This window comes from Otolemur garnettii, unplaced genomic scaffold (assembly GCF_000181295.1).
Source record: "Otolemur garnettii isolate 467f Iridium unplaced genomic scaffold, OtoGar3 scaffold00054, whole genome shotgun sequence".
NCBI lineage: Eukaryota > Metazoa > Chordata > Mammalia > Primates > Galagidae > Otolemur > Otolemur garnettii.
Window position 1 is genome coordinate 10,203,342 of NW_003852449.1, and position 19,929 is coordinate 10,223,270.

Consider the following 19,929-nt stretch of genomic DNA (forward strand, 5'->3'; position numbering starts at 1 on the left):
TTATGTCCCTTATATACCAATGGAATTACAGTTACGCTTACACTTTAATGAGGTTTTAGATAGTATGTTAGTCATCATATAGATGGTGTGAACATTATAGCTTGAGTGAATAGATTCAATTTCCTCCAAGTTCAATTTCCTATAATAGACTTATAAAACAAGAATGCAATGATAACAGCACAAAGGCAAAAAGCCATACCTCACAGGCTAGTATGACACGAAACATCTTATTTTCTCTGCAAAATTCATTTTCACAATTAAAAGATACATAATATGTACTTAAATTTGGATATCCATTAACCATATCCTTTATGATTTTATTCTTTTAATATTTATGTTAATTTATTTATGAATAGTCTTTTCTGGCATTTTATCTTTATAACACATGGTAATGACTAATTCTGACTTTAACCTTCTCATTAGCAATTAGTGGCAACAACATTTTTTATTTTCATGGTTTCTCATTAATTACATTATGTCATGGGTCCTCAGCCTTTTCCATCCTATAATAGAGGTGGAATCCACTGTTTTCTATATTTAACCATTTTGTGTGGTTGAGTATAGCTATATTTTAATTTCTGAGAGGCTGTGGTAAATTAAGAGAGATTAGAATTCTCTTAATGTAGTATAGCTTTCCACCTCTTTGGAACTTCCACAGAAGGAATGGAATGCCTAGGAAGATATTGAGTTTACTACCATTATATATTATTGTACACAACCCTGAAATCAGCTGGAAAGATTTTGTGTATGATAGTATGTGCCAAATAATATTTTAAATATTATTGTATTACTGTATTAAAATCATTTCTTACCCTAAGAATTTGTGAATGCAAGGCATTTGACCTAAGTCTCACTCTGTCACCCTGGGTAGAGTGCCATGGAGTCATACCTCACAGCAACCTCAAACCCTTGCGACCAAGCTATCCTCTTGTCTCAGTTTTTCATTTTTAGTACAGAGGGCAGTCTCACTCTTGCTCAGACTGATCTTGAACTCTTGAGCTCAGGCAATCCACCCGCCTGGACCTCCCGGAGTGCTAGGATTACAGGTATGAGCCACCATGCCTGCCTATATTTTCTGAAAATTAGAATGTGATTTCAAAAATATTTGTGATTTTTTTGTACTTTAAACTCACAACTTAAAGCCTAAACAATAAAAATCTTTGAGTTACACCAAGTACTTTCAAGTGCACACTGATTTCCTCTTTTACTCTTCTGTTGTAATTATTTTTTTCTCTCCCTTAATTTTAATTTTCTTTTTGACTATCCCTCTTCTAACTATCTCTCATTCTTTGTTCTCATTTTAATCACTCAAAATCCCCATGGAGTCAGCCTCTTCTGTCTCACTCAACCATAAGCTCTGCTTTGAGTCTAGCTTATTAAACATGTAAATTTTATCCTAAGGAATTCCATAATGGTCCTCATTTCAGTTTATTCACTGAAACTATTATTTAGTGCAGTGGAAGCAGATAATTGCCCATAGATAAAATTACCTTCTGGTATTTTTAAAATAATGATTTATTGAAATACAGCCACACCCATTTATTTGTCCTGTGCCATAGTGACAGAATTGCATAGTGACAACAGAGATAGGGTAGAGCACAGAGCCTAAAACATTTACTACCTGGATTTTGATATAACAGAAAACAAACAACGAAAAAACGTTTCCAATCCTTTCTCTTGTTACCAAAGATGTTTCTGCCTTCATAGCAATGGGCATTTTTTTTTCAGTTGTGTTTCAATTTTTTACCTGTTCTGTGGGAAGGCAGCATATCCTGTGATTAAGATTTCTGCTTTGGGCAGCACCTGGGCTCAGTGGGTAGGGTGCAGGCCCCATATACTGAGGGTGGCAGGTTCAAACCCAGCCCCAGCCAAAAGGTACCACAAATAACAACAACAAGAACAGCCGGGCATTGTGGTGGGCACCTGTAGTCCCAGCTACTCGGGAAGCTGAGGCAAGAGAATCACCTAAGCCCAAGAGTTGGAAGTTGCTGTGAGCTGTGATGCCACAGCCCTCTACTGAGGGAAATAAAGCAAGACTCCATCTCTACCAAAAAAAAAAAAAAAAAAATAGATTTCTCCTTAGGAGTCATCTTATTAGGGCAATTTTCCAGGCTCTGATACTTATTAGCTAAATCTTGCTGAATCAATTTTGACCTTCTCTAAAATGCAGTAGTAAAGTATAAAATAATGCTACTAATAAAGAAACATATAATGGGTATTTGAGATGATACATAGGACACTCGATGACCTGGTTTTACATTAACCACTCAGATCATGTTATCTTCATGTTAATAACTGAAAAAACTGGGATTTGCTCAGCTCAAGCAACTTATCAAAAGATTCTTGATTTAGATATTGAAAGAAAAAGACTAGATCCTGAGCAGAAAAAGACTAGATCCTGAGCAATAAGCTTTTTAAGCCTCTGCAAAATCTCCTGTCCTTATAACCTTCCAAGCATGTGTTACAATGCTTGGGGGAAATCCCACACTATTAAAGTTGGATTTAAATTTAGACAATGCATCCTCCTATGCTCTAGCTCAACAACAGCAAACTTCTTCTTCTTTCTTTACCGTCTACCCTTCTCATTCTTTAACTCTTAGTTGATGTACTTTCTTTAATATTCCTAATTCATCATAGTTATTTTCCTTTTAAATGTTTATGTACTTACAGGAGACAAGAAGCTAAGATGTGAAATGCCTATAAGATTTGTTCTGTAGAATCTGTCATGTGTACTATTAATGCCAACAAAATCTGTTTAAAATGATAGCTGAGGGACAGCACTTGTGGCTCAAGGAGTAGGCCGCTGGCCCCATATACCGGGGATGGCAAGTTCAAGCCGGGCCCCGGCCAAAACCTGCCAAAAAATAAAAGAAAGAAAGAAAAAAGAAAAAAAAAATGATAGCTGAATTATCAATATCAGAAAAATAAACTTATTTTAAGACACTTCAGAAGAAGTGTAGGTCACGGTATCTTATCTTATTTTTGTATTTTTTTTTTTTGAGTTCTGATCCACTGAGATAGAGAAAAATGAGGTCTCTTCTATGACAATCCACATCCTCCAAATTCACTTCTAGCACTTCAAACAAATGACTAACACAATAAATCTATGCTGAGAGCTGTTCAAATATAATTATGTAACTGTGTATAAGTCATCTATTCCTTAGGAACCTAAAATACATTCTATAATTTCTAGTTACATATTTCCACCTCCTTACTAAAATAGTATGTTCTTGGTTGATTTGCTGTATCCACAAAGCTCAACATGTTTAAATTAGATTCACCTTGAATCTCCATGGTCAGAATCTCTGGTTTATCTCCTTTGTGAAATTATTACATTTCTCTAGTCAATCAAGTTCAAAGTTATGAATCATTTTAGACTCTTTTTTTCATTAACTGTTAAGCTAATGTTTTGCCAGCTAATGTAAAATATTTTAAATGTCTGTATTAGCTATGCTTTGTTTTCTATTCTCATGTTGACTTTCCTAATCCAAGTTCTTATTTTCTTATTTCTAAACTAATGCAAAATCCTCTAATTGTTTCCTTGCCTCTAGCTTCCTCCAATCCTCCCTTCACATCACTAAAAAATTTATATTCCTAAAGGATAGGTTTTTATTCCCTAATTAATCAATTAAAGGCATATAAAGAGTAAATGAATAAGATTCAGGTTTTTTAGTCTAACATTAAACTGCCTTCATATTTTAACTTTTTCTTCCGTATTTTATTTGCCACCAACTGCCCTTATCTAACAATGCTATTAAACCAAATATACTACTTTTTCATTAATTTTTTATTTCGAGGTTTATATTTTTTGCACATATCTGAGAGATATTTGTGATACTTTCATATAAGCATATGATATTTTAAGTGAAAAAAGTCAATATACTCAGAAATATTTTAGCACTTACTGAAAATTCACCTGTCTTCATTATGGTTCTTCCAGTGATTATTAGAAAGTACCTCTAAATTAAATCCTCCCAAAAGACATAAATCGTACCCACTCAGATTTAAGGTTCTTTGCATTTGGAATTTTTCATGGATGTGGGTATTCCACAATCATCCACTAGAGATCCTTACATACATTTGGAAATCGAAAATGTGTTAGAGAACACAAAATAATTTATCAGTGATAGGAGAATTTGCTTATGAATAGTCTCAGGAGAATGAATAGATTGAACGTTTAACTAAAGAATAGATGTCTTTTATGCAATATTACATACATTGAGGATTTGTCAAAATGAGGAGATGAGAAAAATGTATAAGGTAATATGTTAGTAAATGATTATGAAGTTTTTCTTGCATTGTGTCCATATTGAAGTACAGAAAACAGGCTACCCTGTTAAGATTAGAATCATTATTGGCAAACTTAAATCGTTAAAACTTATCTAGTATCACATTTCAAACCTAAATGTACTCTGACAAATTATTCTTTCTAACCATCACACTTGTGTGCTTGTAGTTTTGGGGAAAGGTAGCACAAAATAATATGCCATGCAAATGGAAAATAAGACTATTTAATATGTATACTTAAATTTATTTTATCAATTGTTTTGGTTTCCAGCAATATATAGCTTTTTTAATAACAATACTAAATAAGGGTCATTTGAACACCATTTTAAAAGATGAATTTAAGAATAATAAGAAACTACTTCAAATTTGCATCTAAAACACAGAAAATATTTTTGTTTAGGCCACATTATTAGATTTAAATGTGATTTTTATGGCTGTGTTCTGAGAAATGGAAACAGTGTTTTATTACAAACTACTCTGTGACACACATAGCATCTGGATATTATGAGGTTTTCACAACACAGTTTCTTAAAATAGAAATACAGATAGAATCCCTTTGTCATTTTCAGTGGCAGTGAAGACAAGTTCATATACTTTGATTGATAATCATGCTTTAACTTCCTAAATATTATAATAAAAGATTAGATTATCTTCTTTAAGCATGAAGATGCACTGGGTGACAAGAGCTTGTTTTCTTCATAAGAATGGAAAACTGCCAGGGATTAGAGCAACTGAACACTTTGCTTTTGCAAGGACAAAAACGATAAATAGCCCCACAGTGCAGGATGTCTAGTACATGTTAAAAAAATATGAAATATTTTTATATTATGAAATAATATATTAACATTATTAATATTAATATTTTAACATTATGAAATATGCTGAATTATGAAATGAGTGATTTCCTCCCAAACCAACTATCACTCTCAGAATTGATAATGTATCTAAAGAGATGGGATAAGCGATTATGTAGGTGACTTTGTTTTGAATGTTGAGATCACCAGTGACAGGTCCCCTTATCTGCTTTTTATTTAAGTCCTGCGTCCGTCATTCCAACATCTCAGCATCTTAACCTTACTAGGACTCTCCTTTCTAAGGTCAGTCTTCCTTCCACCCCCTTTAATCTGACCAACCGAAGGGCATCTCTCTTCCTCACCACATGCTATGGTAGTCGCTACTGCCTTTTACCTAATAGCTTTCTATTTTTTCCTGCTTCACCCAAGGCACATGACAAAATTACAGTCGTCTTTGGTTGAGTGTTATCTCGTTAATTACGCATGTTAGTTTCATTTGAATAGTCACTGTCAGTGCTTGAAATGGCCGCCATTCTATGAACCTGGGTCCTAATGAGCATCTGTGCAGATAAGGTAGCAAAAGATAAACCCTTATTGTTTTAAACTACTTGGTGGTGGGGCTGTCCTTTATTGCAGGATAAACTAGATAATCCAGACATATAAATCCCCAAATAATCGGTAAGAATATTTTGAAAAGCAATTAGAATCCAGTTTTTTTGTTTATTCATTAATTCATAAATCTGTTTTGTCAATTACTGTTTATCAAATATATATTACATTCCAGGTGTTATACTTGGCACCAGACAGACAATGAGGGCTGGGAATATTGACTTTTATTTCATCATTCTTTCTCCAGTGCCTACAAGACAGACTGTCACATTTTATATAGCCAATGCGAATGTTTCGCATGAATGAAAAAGAAATATGATAACAGGTGCCAGATGGGACAAACATTGATAAAAATGACTATAGGCTCATGCCTGTTATTCTATCCCCCTAGGAGACCAAGGCAGAAGGATAACTTGAGGTCAGGAGTTTGAGACCAGTCTGAGCAAGAGCAAGACCCTGTCTACACAAAAACAATATATAGAAAAACTAGCCATGCATTATGGCAGGTGCCTGTAGTATCAACTACTTGGGAGGCTGAGGCAGGAGGATCACTTGTGCCCAGGATTTTGAGGCTGTAATGAGCTCTGATGATACCACTGAACTCTACTTGGGGAGATAGAAACTCTGTCTCACAAAAACAAACGAAACAATAAAAATTTTTAAAAAATAATAGGCTGTAGTAGGAGATGAAGAGCAGGTTGAACTATGACAAAATGTATCAGAAGTGACCAAGGAGGAAGGCTGGGTCACAGTGGTGTTTGGGTAGGGACCAGAGTCTAATACAAAAGGGAGAACAGGAGGCTTGCTATAGAAGACTAGTTTTCTAGCTAATATTACCTCTGTTGATAGGCTCATGAGGATATTAGCTTGATTGTTTAAAATTCCCTGTCTCCCATTGCAATAGAAAGGTCACCTCATAAACAGAATCATATAATTTTTTTTCCACAAATGGAAAATAAATTTGCTTGCTGGTTTTCAATTAAGAAAATAAATGAGACTATAGTTCTAAAAAAAAAAAATATCAGCTGGAAATAAGTGCTTCAGTGAAACAATACTTTCTGTGTTTTTAATGCAAAGGATCATATTTTTTAAGACTATGCATGAATTTGTAGTGAATGCTTAAAATGATAAGCCCCACCTCCTTAAATTAATTACTCTTTTATAAGCTGAGGAAAAAAACTCAAATTGATGTTTTCCCTCTGAGGAACATAGATGTTACTAAAACTGACTTTCTTGTGGAAATTTAAACCAGGTTCTGAATGTTGAGCTCTTGAAATGGATATGTTTGTAAAATCGCTAACTTCTATTTTTTAGGTCAAGATTTTTTCACTTTCTTTTATTGAGTAAAACATTACACGTATGCCTCAAATATTCTATAGCAGGAAATGTAACTCCTCTATTTTTACTTATTTATAACATACTTAGTTTATTTCTAGCTTTCTTTCCGAAAGAAATTCCCCCCTTCCCCATTTGGTATCCTCGTGAGATGGAAGTACATCCACTCGATAGCCAGGAGTATTTTCTAAGTCAGTTTGGTAGGTGAGTTTTAACACCAAAACTTTACTCATGAGTGAAACACTCTTGTTCAGCTCCCACATGAAAGGTGAACCAAGCAATACACAGAGCACAGGGGATGAACCATTATCAGAGAAGATTATGAAAGGTGAACCAAGCAATACACACAGCACAGGGGATGAACCATTATCAGAGAAGATTTACTAAGGATTCCACAACAGCCTTTCCTCTGGTCTCAACTTTCTGGCAGCTTAAATCCTTTATTCATATGATCCGGTCCTAATATTTGTGGATAAAGAACAAATGAGTTTGCTTGATTACTGAAACTAGACTATTCTTTTTGCATATATTCAGTGGGGAAATCTACCAACTCTATCCCTTGAATAAAGCAAAGTTCTAGGGTTTTAGCTATTTGCAGTGTGTGTGCTGTGGCCCTATGCGCAAGCCTCTTATCCTTGCAAACCATACTTGTTGAAATGGTTCAGATTATTATCAAAAGTGATTTTAAGAAATAAGTAGTACTTTATTCATTTTCTACAACAGCTATTTTTATTGGATTGGGACAAAGTAGGGCCACCACAGGTACATGCTGCCTTTCACTGGAATTGTGCATCTTCACATATGAGTTCTACCAGTTTGAGACACCTCAACTCAACACACACTGCTAGATATGCAACATTTCTATACCTTCCTCTGGAGTTCACCAAGTTTTCACCTCTGGTGTGAAATCTGCTTTGATAATGGATTCAGATTTTCACTTTCTTTTCTCTTATTCTACATGCCAGAAGGTACGGAAGCAATATTTTTGTCAGCCAAAAATCTTATAATTAGCCATAATAATTTTCAAATGTTCAGGAATGGCATAAGACTCTCACATAAAGGGGAGACCTAAAGGGCAAGGGTCTGTGATTGGAGCTGTCCTGGCCTGATGACAAAGAAAAGAAATGAGGCTTTCTGCAAAGTGCTGGAATTTCCAGGTTTGGGCAAGATGGTGGACTTGTTTCCCATAGATGAGATGTGGTTTGACAAAGGAGGGCTGAACGGGATCCTTCATGGGAAGAAAGGAAAAGAAGACGGCCTGGATGGACGAGGTGACCCCATCAGACAGATGAATCCCTGGAAACCACGGATCAAAGAGGAAGTTGTAAGTAGAAAGCCTAAGAATTTATCATCAAGTGGAGTGAACGTATAACGAGACGTTCTCAGTGCAGTGAGACAGTTTTTGGAGGCCCTGAAGAAAGGAAAAAGATGATATGATCAGAGCATCCAGAAAGGTACAACAATAAGTAGGGTCAGAAATGTCCTGGCTTTTTTCTTACTTTCTCTTTCCTTCAGAACTCTGACTTTCAAGGGGCCCAAAAGAATCTCATCTAAGTGGAGGAAACTGTGAACCGCCCTCCCCTTTCTCATTGTGGATTTTTCAGGCTTGAGGTAAACTTGAATTCAGAAATGAAGTAAGTTGTAAAACAGGTAAAAGTAGCTGTGGACTAGACTTTTAATTAATCAAGAGGGACGTAAATAACTTTTCAGCCAGGGTCAGGGCCCGATAGGCACTAGAGAAAGAATTAATTGCATTTTTACTGTACCCTGTCAAGTCATTCTAGTTTAGGAGACCAGTTGTATCTGGTTCTGATCTGTCCTCCTGCAGTGAGCTGGCGGGAGCACACACAGAGTGACCAGGGCCCAGGGAACAATCCCAACTTTGATCTAAACTGTTCTTTTCCTTACTGAAAAGTAACCTTTTCCCATCACTTATTCACTGTGTGACTACAGATATTTTCAACTTTAATTTGCATATTGTGACAAAACACAAAAACCCATGGGCATTTTTTTTATTTAATCATTCCCAGTTATTTGCTCTCAACTTCACCCCAATCAAGTAAAAATAGCTGCTATAGAAAATGAATAAAGTACTATTTGTTTCTTAAAATCACTTTTAATAATTATCTGAACCATTTCAACCAATTATAATATTATGATTTAAAGGGAAATTGTTATTTCCTTTTTTCCTAATTATCCAACTGACGCTTGTGGTAGAAAAACTGAAAAGCCCAGAAAAGCCGACAGTTGTAACTTCCCAGGGGTTGTATTTTCACCAACCAAATTTAGCCCAAGACTTTTCTATATCATGGCATAATACTGTTTTATTATTATCTCTTTTCTCTTGCCATCTGTTGATATTTTCCCAATATTGCACAGAATACTTCAGACTGATTTTACATGACTTTGACAGCATTTCACTATGTGAGCATTCCACAATTATTCAATAAAATACTATTGTTGATCATTTGGGTTATTTAATGTTTTCCGCAAAATGAACTGAAATATAACAAATGTTTTCATTATACATTTCTCAACATTCTGCTTAAGAATTAGGGGTTAGAAGAAGCTACTCCTCAGCCTCTAAGTCTGAAGGGTGGGTTTCTACCCAAATCTCTAAATTGAATAGTACCACACAACTATCTCACTGACGTACAAGTCAAAACTGCTGTAACGAGTATTAGAGAATATAGAAGCCGTTAGCAATAAAGTAATTTAAAAATTAAAATTAGTAACTACGGTAATTCTTAAGTATGTCCAGTTCAGTTTTGCTCAATCACAAGACAGTAAGATTGAAAATAGCAGATTTTAAAAGCCGAGTCCTAAAAAATGAACTCAAATATTTTATATGCCTGTTTTCTTCATTTTTCATGACATAAAAATAGATCTTTAAAATGATTACTTTTAATATTCGTTAGTGATTTTTCCCCTAGTACTCTTTTCCTTCATTTAAAAATTATTCAAACACAATTTTATCTCAAAGAAATAACTTTATAAAATCCTGTTTCACATTTCTGCCCTTACCTAGTTTTTCTTCATCAAATTTAATTTCAGCAATTCATAAAAGTGCCAAAGTAAATCCTTTCCACTGATTTAGAATCCTGAAATATAATTTTCAGCCTACCTGCGTTACCAGATGGAATTTAAATGACACCATGCATATTGTCCATGGCTTCATTGTCTTTCCCTATGTCATAGTATGTCAATATTGCTAAAGGTATGTTTAATAACTTGGCCATTAACAAATACTAACAAAGTAATTATTATAAGGTTTGTGCCATCATTAAATTATTTCCTTTTGTAGCAAGGATTGTTTTGGAGCAGCAGTTCTGAAATGGTTAGTGCGCTTATGTAAGGATGAGCTTGTTAAAAACCCAGATTAGGAGCCCCAGCCCCATAGTTTCAAATTCAATGAATCTGAGTTCATTGAAGCCAGAGAACATGGATTTCTAAAAATTCTTCCGGTAATGTTGAATTTCCTTTTCTAAGGACCTCATTTCCCAGTTCTTGGGCACATGAACTAAACGTCATGCTGTATAGATGTCAAAGAGAAACCAAGAATATTACTATCAATTAATTCCTTACAACCATAATTAAACTTCAAGCTCAAACAACCACTTTCATGACTAAATAAAGGGAAAACAGAGAGAAAAGAAAATTTAATTTTCAAATAAAGAAAGCACTTCATTATTCAGTACTTAATTTTTCAACTTAAAAATTTGGAAATTAAATAATTTATTTAAAAATTTTAAATACTATATTTTATTAATGTTATTCCTTTATAAAGAACACAGTTTTCAATATGGCGTCCACTAATGTTAACAAAATGTAAATTTTTAAGTCATTTATGAGTTTGGATTCTGACTATACAACTTACTAGCAAGTTGGTGAACAAGTCATTTCAAGTTCCAGAGCCTCATATTCCTTATCTAAAATGATAGTGTAATAGTAGGAGTAATTCATAATAGTATTATGATTAATATTATAATGCTACAAAAGATGTTATGCAACAAAACAGAACTATAATTATGATAACTATAATACATATTTCTTTTATAATGTATGTAATAGGAATAATATCTACTTGATGTGTTGTCCTGAGGATAAATAAATTTACATATGTAAAGTTCTGCAAGTAAGGGTTCCATGTTGCAAGGCCAAGGAGAATAATCCCGATAGAAGAAAGAGTTATAAGCATGAAAAAAACCTCTGGTATTTATTTGAGTAGTTAATAAATAGTAAAGTGTCCAAGAGGAGAAAATAGCTGTTGGAAAAACTAAATTTAAAAAATGATCTATAAGTGAAAAAGGGTAGTAAATGGTAACAGCAGGTGAGGGTGGAGATATTTGAAAACTGTAATAATGAGGACTATAACTCATACACAAAAGAATGTGTCAGGGTTTCATTATATAAAGCTTGAAATTAGGCAAAATGAGTTGTGATACTGAATATTCACTTAGTGGTTACCTTTGAGGAGATGGAGTGGAGTTTAAGACATGGAGATGTCTTCTAAGCTGACGTCTTTATTCTGTTTCCCACTTTGACTGAAGGTTGTAATGAAGTGTGTTCATATTAATGATAATTCATTGAGCTGAATACTTATCATTCATTCACTTTTATATTACAAATCACTTCATGTCATAACAAATTGTAGACCTGTATGTATCAAGTGGCTTAGTTGGCCTCTCCACTCCTCTGCTCCAAACTCAAATCATCAGAAATTGCTTTAGTAAAATGGCATACGTACATGGGGAGTTATTATTATGTATCTATACATTGTTAAAAAGAATACTTAAGAAATATCAAAGTTGTTATTAAACCTTTAAAAAAAATAAAAGAAATTGCTTTTGTTATCCTATTCTCTTGTTCCATCACTCACCACAGAAAATCTGATGTTCCCTGTACTTACTGTTTCTATTGGTGACACCAAGAGCTGTCCTTAAGTGAGACTTAGGCAGCCTGTTCCACTCTCTCTTTCTCTCATCTCCACACTTAACCAGGCACTAAGTTCTCTTGACACTGAACTATCTCTCAGATCGTTTCAATGTGTTTTCTGTTTCAGTCTCAAAATAATTCTATCATGTTGCTTCCTGCCTCTCATTAGTAGACAAAATCAGCAGAAAGAAACTTGGTAGATGTCCATTCACAGGCGTCTGTATATTGTTCTCTGTCTACAATGCTCTGCCCTCCTTGCTTTTCACCTCACGAGTTGTATTTATCTTCCAATTCTAGTTCAACCGTTATTTTCTCTGCATTCTGCTTATAAAGAAAACTCATCACTTACTTTTCTGTTATCTTTGGGGCATCCACATATTTTTCACAATGGTAGCAAGAGAGGATAGCTGCGCATCACTGCATCATCTATGTTTCCTTGGCGTCCCCTTTCCTCTACCAGGGACATACTGAAAATTTGAAAGTCATAATGCATTTTCTTCACCATTTCCACCCTAGAAAATCACGTCCTTGTAGGCTAGAACCTGCTTCAATGGGCTCCTTTCCTTTTTAAAAGCTGCATCACAATATTTATGCAACACACACTTTTATACTTATTAATATGCTTTCTCTTTTATGCTCGTATTTGACAAAAGAACGCTAGTACACTACTGCCTGGTCTCCCAGAACTCAGACAGAGGCACTTTCTTCTTTCAGCTAGGCATGCCATTATTTCTCATGTTAATGAAGAAGCCCAGTGTATACTTTCTTTCTTATAAATTGAGGTCAAAACCAATAAAACCACACAAATATCTGATAGTTTGAACTTTTTTTAATTCTTCAAATTTTAGACCATCTCTTCTTCCTTTCAGAATAATGTATTTGTGTGGGGGTTGCCAAATATATTCCACATATGTTGTGATTTTCCCTTCTCTAAAATCCAATCACATTGGAAACACCTACCGAAGGTGAAGATAAAAAGCTAGAAAAACTACAGTAAATGTAGTGACAAGTCTCCCCTTCTTTGAGAACCTTGTAAAATTGACTGTAACTCCTGGGGATTTATTCTTGCTTCCCCAAATGTGAATGTCGTAACACAGGAGAGGAGAGCAGGGTCATGTTCACAGACTCTCCATACTTCAATTTTCTGCCATGTTTTGTTTCACTGATTGAATTAATAAAAACAACATTCAACAATATTTGCCAATTTCTGGGCTGCTTTTGACATGCCTATCTTTCACAGTCTCCTTGAATCTGGTTTATTTTTCTGTAGGAGGGAATTTTTGAAACAAAACCAAAATTCCGTCATTGAATGCATAGCTATGTTTAGGAACCTAAAATTGATTACCTCTGACTGTAATTTTTCTCTAGTAATATCAAGCTAAACTCTGTGTCTCATAAGTACATTAAAAATTATTTGAAGTTCTGTGCTTTCCCACTTTCTCCCTGTACCCTTTTTTATTTTATTTTAACAGATCAACTGAAGACATATTTTTTAGATCATACAATTACTTTTATGTAATTTTTTCTTTCCCAATAATTTCACTGTTGAAGCATTTTCTCATTGGACCTTCTCTTTCTTTTCTCATGGCTCCTCCTACATTACTAGTTCAAATGGAAACTTTTCTCATCTTTTTTCATCCAAGAGTGACGGAGTCACCATTTATATCCTAACATGCCTTGAGACTCTTTCCATTTTCTCTTCCTCCCCCCACCTGTGTCCAGTACTGTTGGCAAGGCTGAAACAGAACTAGTCCCTTAGAGATAAACGAGGGCAATGCAACTAAAACTAGTTTTTGTTTTTTTTTTTTTTTTACAACCTGTCTCTCTCTAATCAGTAAAAAATTAAAAGTTGCTAGAGATTAGTGTTTCGTTAATTTTGTAATTATTAAAAAGTGAAAGCTTGCTAGCGATGATCTCTTGGCAATGTGTCAATTACTTATTGTTTTCTAACAATATTACCACAAGTTTAGGTGTTTAAAATCATTCATGTTTATTCTCTCACTATTTCTGTGGGTCGAGATTCCAGGTCAGGTTTAGTTTTGTCATTTCTTCAGAATCTCACAAAGCTGCAATCAACGTGTCAGCCAGAGCTAAAGTCTTACCTAGGACCTAAATTGTAAAAGGGCAACTTCTTCCTGGGAAAGATCTTTCTTACTTCCTGGCTTTCTGGCTACTGGTCAGAGAATGTCTGCAGTTTCCTGCCATATGGATGCTGCCAATAGCTCGATTTGCTTCTTCAAATCGAATGAGAACGAATTCACTTTCAAGATGGATTACCATCTCATACACAATCATACACACAAGCATCACTACATCCCCTCACAATTCCCACACTCCACAGGATTGAAGCAATTCAAGGGCCCCTTCAACACTCAGGAGAAGGAATCGCACAGGTCCTGAACACCAGAAGTAGGGATCATAGCAGGTACATTTGAGACTATCACAATGGGTAGAGAAGAATTTCTTAATATTAAAGAATTTTTGTTTGTTTAAGATTTTGTTTTTAATTTTTTCCCTCCTTAATGTGCTTGCATGTCTGGTAGGAAGAATAGTGATTAACAGAAACACTTCTGGAATTTAGCAGCAATACCTGAACATGTGGGCAGGGGCTCACTAACTTTTCCTCTGGAGATTTTAGAACATTAAAGGGTTTGCTAAGCTTGAAGGGACACCACCATGTTAGTCTCCCGGGGCTCACAAAAGGTAGGAAAGAAAAACAATTCCTAATATTGCTATGTAAAGGAATAACACATTAGCTAAGGAGAGGAAGTTTTGGGACCTGCCAGGCATTTGTCTGTGAAAACATCGCTTTGTATATCCAGAAGGTAAGAAGATATTTATCTGTGCCTGAATTTTGGCAAAAACACAGATGCCTTTAGGAGCTCCTCCCAACACTAGATTTGAGCAAAAGCAAATGCTAAACATATATTTATGCCACAAAGATGCTCTCAGGCATAGAGTTAATCCATTGAACCTGACCAAGGGCAGAGGCATCTTCATTTTACCCCAAAGCACTGTGCTGATTCTGTAGCCTGCGTTATCAGCATGGACAGCGTTATCAGTTCCAAGCAGTTGGAAAAGCAAAGAAATGGCTGTTAAGGACAGATGGAAAGTGAGAAGGAAGAAAATGATAATGAATAAATAAATAAATAAAAAGGGACAAGAGGCTCGGCGCCTGTGGCTCAACCGGCTAAGGCGCCAGCCACGTACACCTAAGGTGGCGGGTTTGAATCCCCAGCCCGGGGCCGCCAAACAACAATGACGGCTGCAACCAAAAAATGGCCAGGCGTTGTGGCGGGCGCCTGTAGTCCCAGCTACTTGGGAGGCTGAGGCAGGAGACTGGCTTGAGCCCAGGAGTTGAAGGTGGCTGTGAGCGTGATGCCATAGCACTCTACCTAGGGGGATAGCTTGAGGCTCCGTCTCAAAAAATAAAATAAAAAAAAAAAGGGACAAGAGAAAAAAGCCAGCCAGCCAGTTCTTTAGTTTAGGGTAAAGAAGATAGACCCTTCTAGGCTATTACAGAAACAGAATTAGCAAAGATTGCAGTCAGAAAGTTTTAAAATTAAGAGACTATTCAACTCCTAAGGCCCCCCACAGAGGGATTGATGAATAGGAAATTTTTTGAAAGAAAAAGTTAGTTAGTATCCCATGATTAATCAATGCCCTATTATTATGTTGGAGAGTCTCCAAAGGAGAAGTTAGTTAAGAATAGTCTGGAGTCAGCATGATCAAAACCCTCGGCTAAACAAATGCATAAACGTTAGCAGCAGGTGGAGCCAGCTAACCTGAGAATAAATACAAGAGAAAAAAATTGTAAGGGGCCCTTCCTAATACACAAGGGAAAGACCCACACCTACCTCTCAGGTATGTGCTACTTGCTTTACAGTAACTAAACTTTTCTGTTCAGTCTGCACTACTGACTGACTTCCTCTGACTATACTGGCTCTGAAGCTGCCATGTGATTTCCTCTTTTTGGCTCCCTGAGTCACAGTGCTCTACATTCTGTGGGCTGCCTACCCAGGGCAACCAAACTGGGGCAAAGGGCTTCGAAGTCCTCTGACAATGACCTTGACAACCTGAGCAAGGTCTTTTATCTATTAATGAGTCATCACTCATTAAGGAGGTTTCTTAAATATCCTCATTTCAAGAGATCCTTTCAGGGGTTTAGAGTCAGGAGGAATCAGCAAGAAAGAACACTTGGACAAGTGACAGGTAAGAATGTAAGGTAATGACAATCATTACATTTTACTGATGAGCTAAGATGGGATTCTAATAAGTGTATTAATTTGAAATCACTATACTGGTGATATTACTATATAATGATATTAAATTAATGTAATCTCCCCTGTGCTTAACAGAAAAAATCTTAGAGCTTTTTAAGGAATATAACATGGATTTTTTTTTAAGACTAAAGCAATCTTTATATTGACTCTTATTTGAGAAATGCTGGGGGGTTTTTATCAATAATTACATAAATCTGTGACTTCTGAAACTTATCTGAGTAAGCTTTAGTGTTCATGCATCAATCTTCTCCATTTTCAATGCTACAAATGTATGCCAGTGTTGAAATCTCTTTGGTGAGTTCTTTCACCAAAGGTCATTAAGGATGAGGCACATTCACTAGACTCTTCACTCTGGGTGTTTATGGCGATTGTCATGTCACTAAATGTACTGTGATAGCTTCTTCTTACTCGAGTAAAGAGTGATTAATAAATAATAACTTATTATAAATTTTCTTATTATATTCAGCATTATTTCATACTCCTATCATCACACTGGAAATCTCATGAATAACAATGAAGTTGATCCCTTTAACTAAGGAGCTGCCATCTGCAGTAATGACAAAATTCTAAATAGATTTAGATGCCTTGGCACTGTTCTGCTTAATATTATTAACACCAATGCAGACATTCTTCAGAATTAAAAAAAAAAGAATACTTGGTGCTTGCATTGTATTACTTCTAATTCTTCTTTTAAATGTGTTTACACGTTTCTATAATTTATAGAAAATTCTCCTATACCTAGCACCTGTGAGAGACATTTTTTATTAATTTATTTTCATTTGATAAATATACTTAATCTTATTCAAAAGATGATGATTCACTTGTTAAATCATTATGCTTATTTATGGGTACAATGTGACTTTTTTGATCTATGTTTATGTTGTAGAAAGATTCGATCTGTGGAGGATGGGCTGTGAGGCAGCAGGACCCCCACAGCCTGGAAAGACTTTCAGGGAATGACCCCCAGCTGCTTTTCCTCCTTGAACAACAAAGATTGTTTTCTCCTCTGCCCGAAGTCACATAGCCCCTGCATATGTTTCTTTTTTTCTTTTTATCTTGCCAGCAAGTACACAGGTTTCCCTCTCTAAAGTTAATGTCTACCCCATCCACTAAGATTTACATCATTTAGCAACTTTGTTTAGATACTATATAAATAAAGCTGTTTTCACAGATTGCTGCTTATAATCTTAGCTGCTCCAGGCCTTCCTATCCCATCTTTGTCTCTTACGTGTTTTGTTTCCTCATTCCCCACCATTCCCCCTCTGGCCCATTTGAGAAATCAATGGGCTAACTGGTTTGAGAAATCAATCAAGCTGGTTTGAGAAATCAATCAAGCTAACTAACACATCAATAATTCATTTCTCTTGTGTTGGGGCTTAAAAAAATACAAAATTTAGGAACTATTTTTTAGTAATGAAGACATTAAAAATCTATTCTTTTAACAATTTTGAAATGCACAATACATTATTAGTAAATGTGGTTACCATGCAATGCAATAGATCACTAAAACTTATTTCTTCAATCTAAGTGAATTTTCTACCCTTAGACCAACATCTCTCCCTTTCATATCTCTTCCCTTCCCCTCCCACCTCTGGTAACTACTTTGCTACTTTCCCTTGTCATGACATCTGCTGTATTAGATTCCACACATAAGTGAAATCATACAGTATTTGACGTGCTGTGCATATCTTATCTCTCTAGGTAGTGTCCTATACTTTGCCCATGTTGTTTTAAATAACAACATATCCTTATTTTTAAAGCTGTATAGTATTCCTTTGTGTATATATACATTTTCCTCACCCATTCATCTGCTGATGGGAATTCAGGTTGCCTCCATTTCTTGAATGATACCAAAATAAATATGGGAGTACAGATAATCTCTTTAGCATACTGATTTCAACTTTTTAAAAATAGATAGCCAGAAGTGGGATTGCTAGATCCCATGGCAGTTCTATTTTTAGTTTTCTTAAGGAATCTCCATATTATTTTCTTATACCAATTTACATTTTCGATATGTACAAGGGTTCCCTTTTCTCCACGTTCTCGGTCATCTTTTTTGATAATAACCATTTTAGTACGTTAGGTGATGTCATTTTGTTTTAATTTACATTTTCCTGATGATTAGCAATGTTGAAAGTTGTTCTTAATGCCCTTCAAGACACTCAAGAATCCTTTAAGGCCATTTCCTCTGAGTATCCCCAGAAGAAGGACTTTTAATTACTCGGCAGTTTGTCTGCTCTCCTTCCTGGTGTGGATGCTTTTTCCTCAATGAGTTGTCATTTTCATCTCTTTCTTTAGAAGACAATAAGCAAGCAGCCAAAGTGTAACTAGGACAATCAACTTAATGTTTATTACACCTTTCCAAACACCTAAATATTCCGACATCCAGTCCTTTTCACATCTACTACTTAGTTTCAAGTTTTACTGCAATGTACCTATAGTTGTCTTAGGAACAACTAGTCCCCAGGCTCAGCATGACAGGATTCCTGATTTTCCCTCTCAGCTTCTCCTTATTTCTTTCTACTTTTTTTACAAACAAAAAAACCCCAGAAGTCCTGTTGGACCGGCTTTAAGTATTTTCAACAAAAATATAGGTTCATAACTAAATAGCTGCTAAGTACTTAATAAATTAAGCAAGTTAATACTACCAAGCATATATTAACACAGTGTTTAAGTTAATGGAGTTTAAATAGTGCATACATCAATGAGTATATCATTTTTAACTTTTATATACATGCAATTGAAATATAATGAGGCAGATTAGCATTGGCCTGATTTTTGTGTGTATTATAAATTATAATATTCTATGGAGTTCGGAGAAACAGATTCTAGATAGCAAAGCAAGGTGCTATGCAAGGTACATGTATTCTGTCCCTTTTCCTATAGAAACAAATCACAAATAAGTTCTCTTTTCTTTTCTTACTGACCTAAATAATCTTCTTAGGAGAATTATGATGCGCCAATTATAAAAAATAATTCTAGTCCCCCTTAGTGCTTTCTCCTCTTATCCCCCACTGGTCACAGATTATAGTCCTAAATTCTGTGATTAATTTACTCCTTCACAAACAAAAACATTTAATGACTGATTGTCACATATCAAAGAAAATGAAAATTGTAAGCAGAATATAAAAGGCCTATCATAATCTGATCTCATACAATTTCTTCCGCAACTCCTATTACACCATGGTATGCTTTAAGAAAATAAAACAAGAAATAATACCTTCAAATTTTATAGTCTGGTGCATTCTTTTAGTATTACACATTTATTAGTGACAAGAATAATGTAAATTTTTATTATTTATCATTCAGAGTCTAAATGCACTTTTTAAAGCAGTGCCATCAACTTAAAAAGCATTTTTCCCAAATAGTACCAATCCTTTCCAATCCAGTTCACATTATAACTAGTTTATGGTTTTCTGATGAGTATCTTAAGTGCCTAAAATCACAATGCTTTTCTGTGCTTACCATGAACCTTTGTCACTCAGAAAGAAAAATCTTATGACTTGTTTAATTAATTTCATATTTTGTTCTATAGTTTTCTTTTCCAAACTTTTCAAATTCCATTTTTATAGCAGAAACAGTCTATTTACACTGGAAGAAAGTCTATGTTATCATTATGGTTACTACTCTAATGACCAGCAAGTTTATTTCTACTTTAGGTGACAGTTTGTGTTGACTTGTTCAGA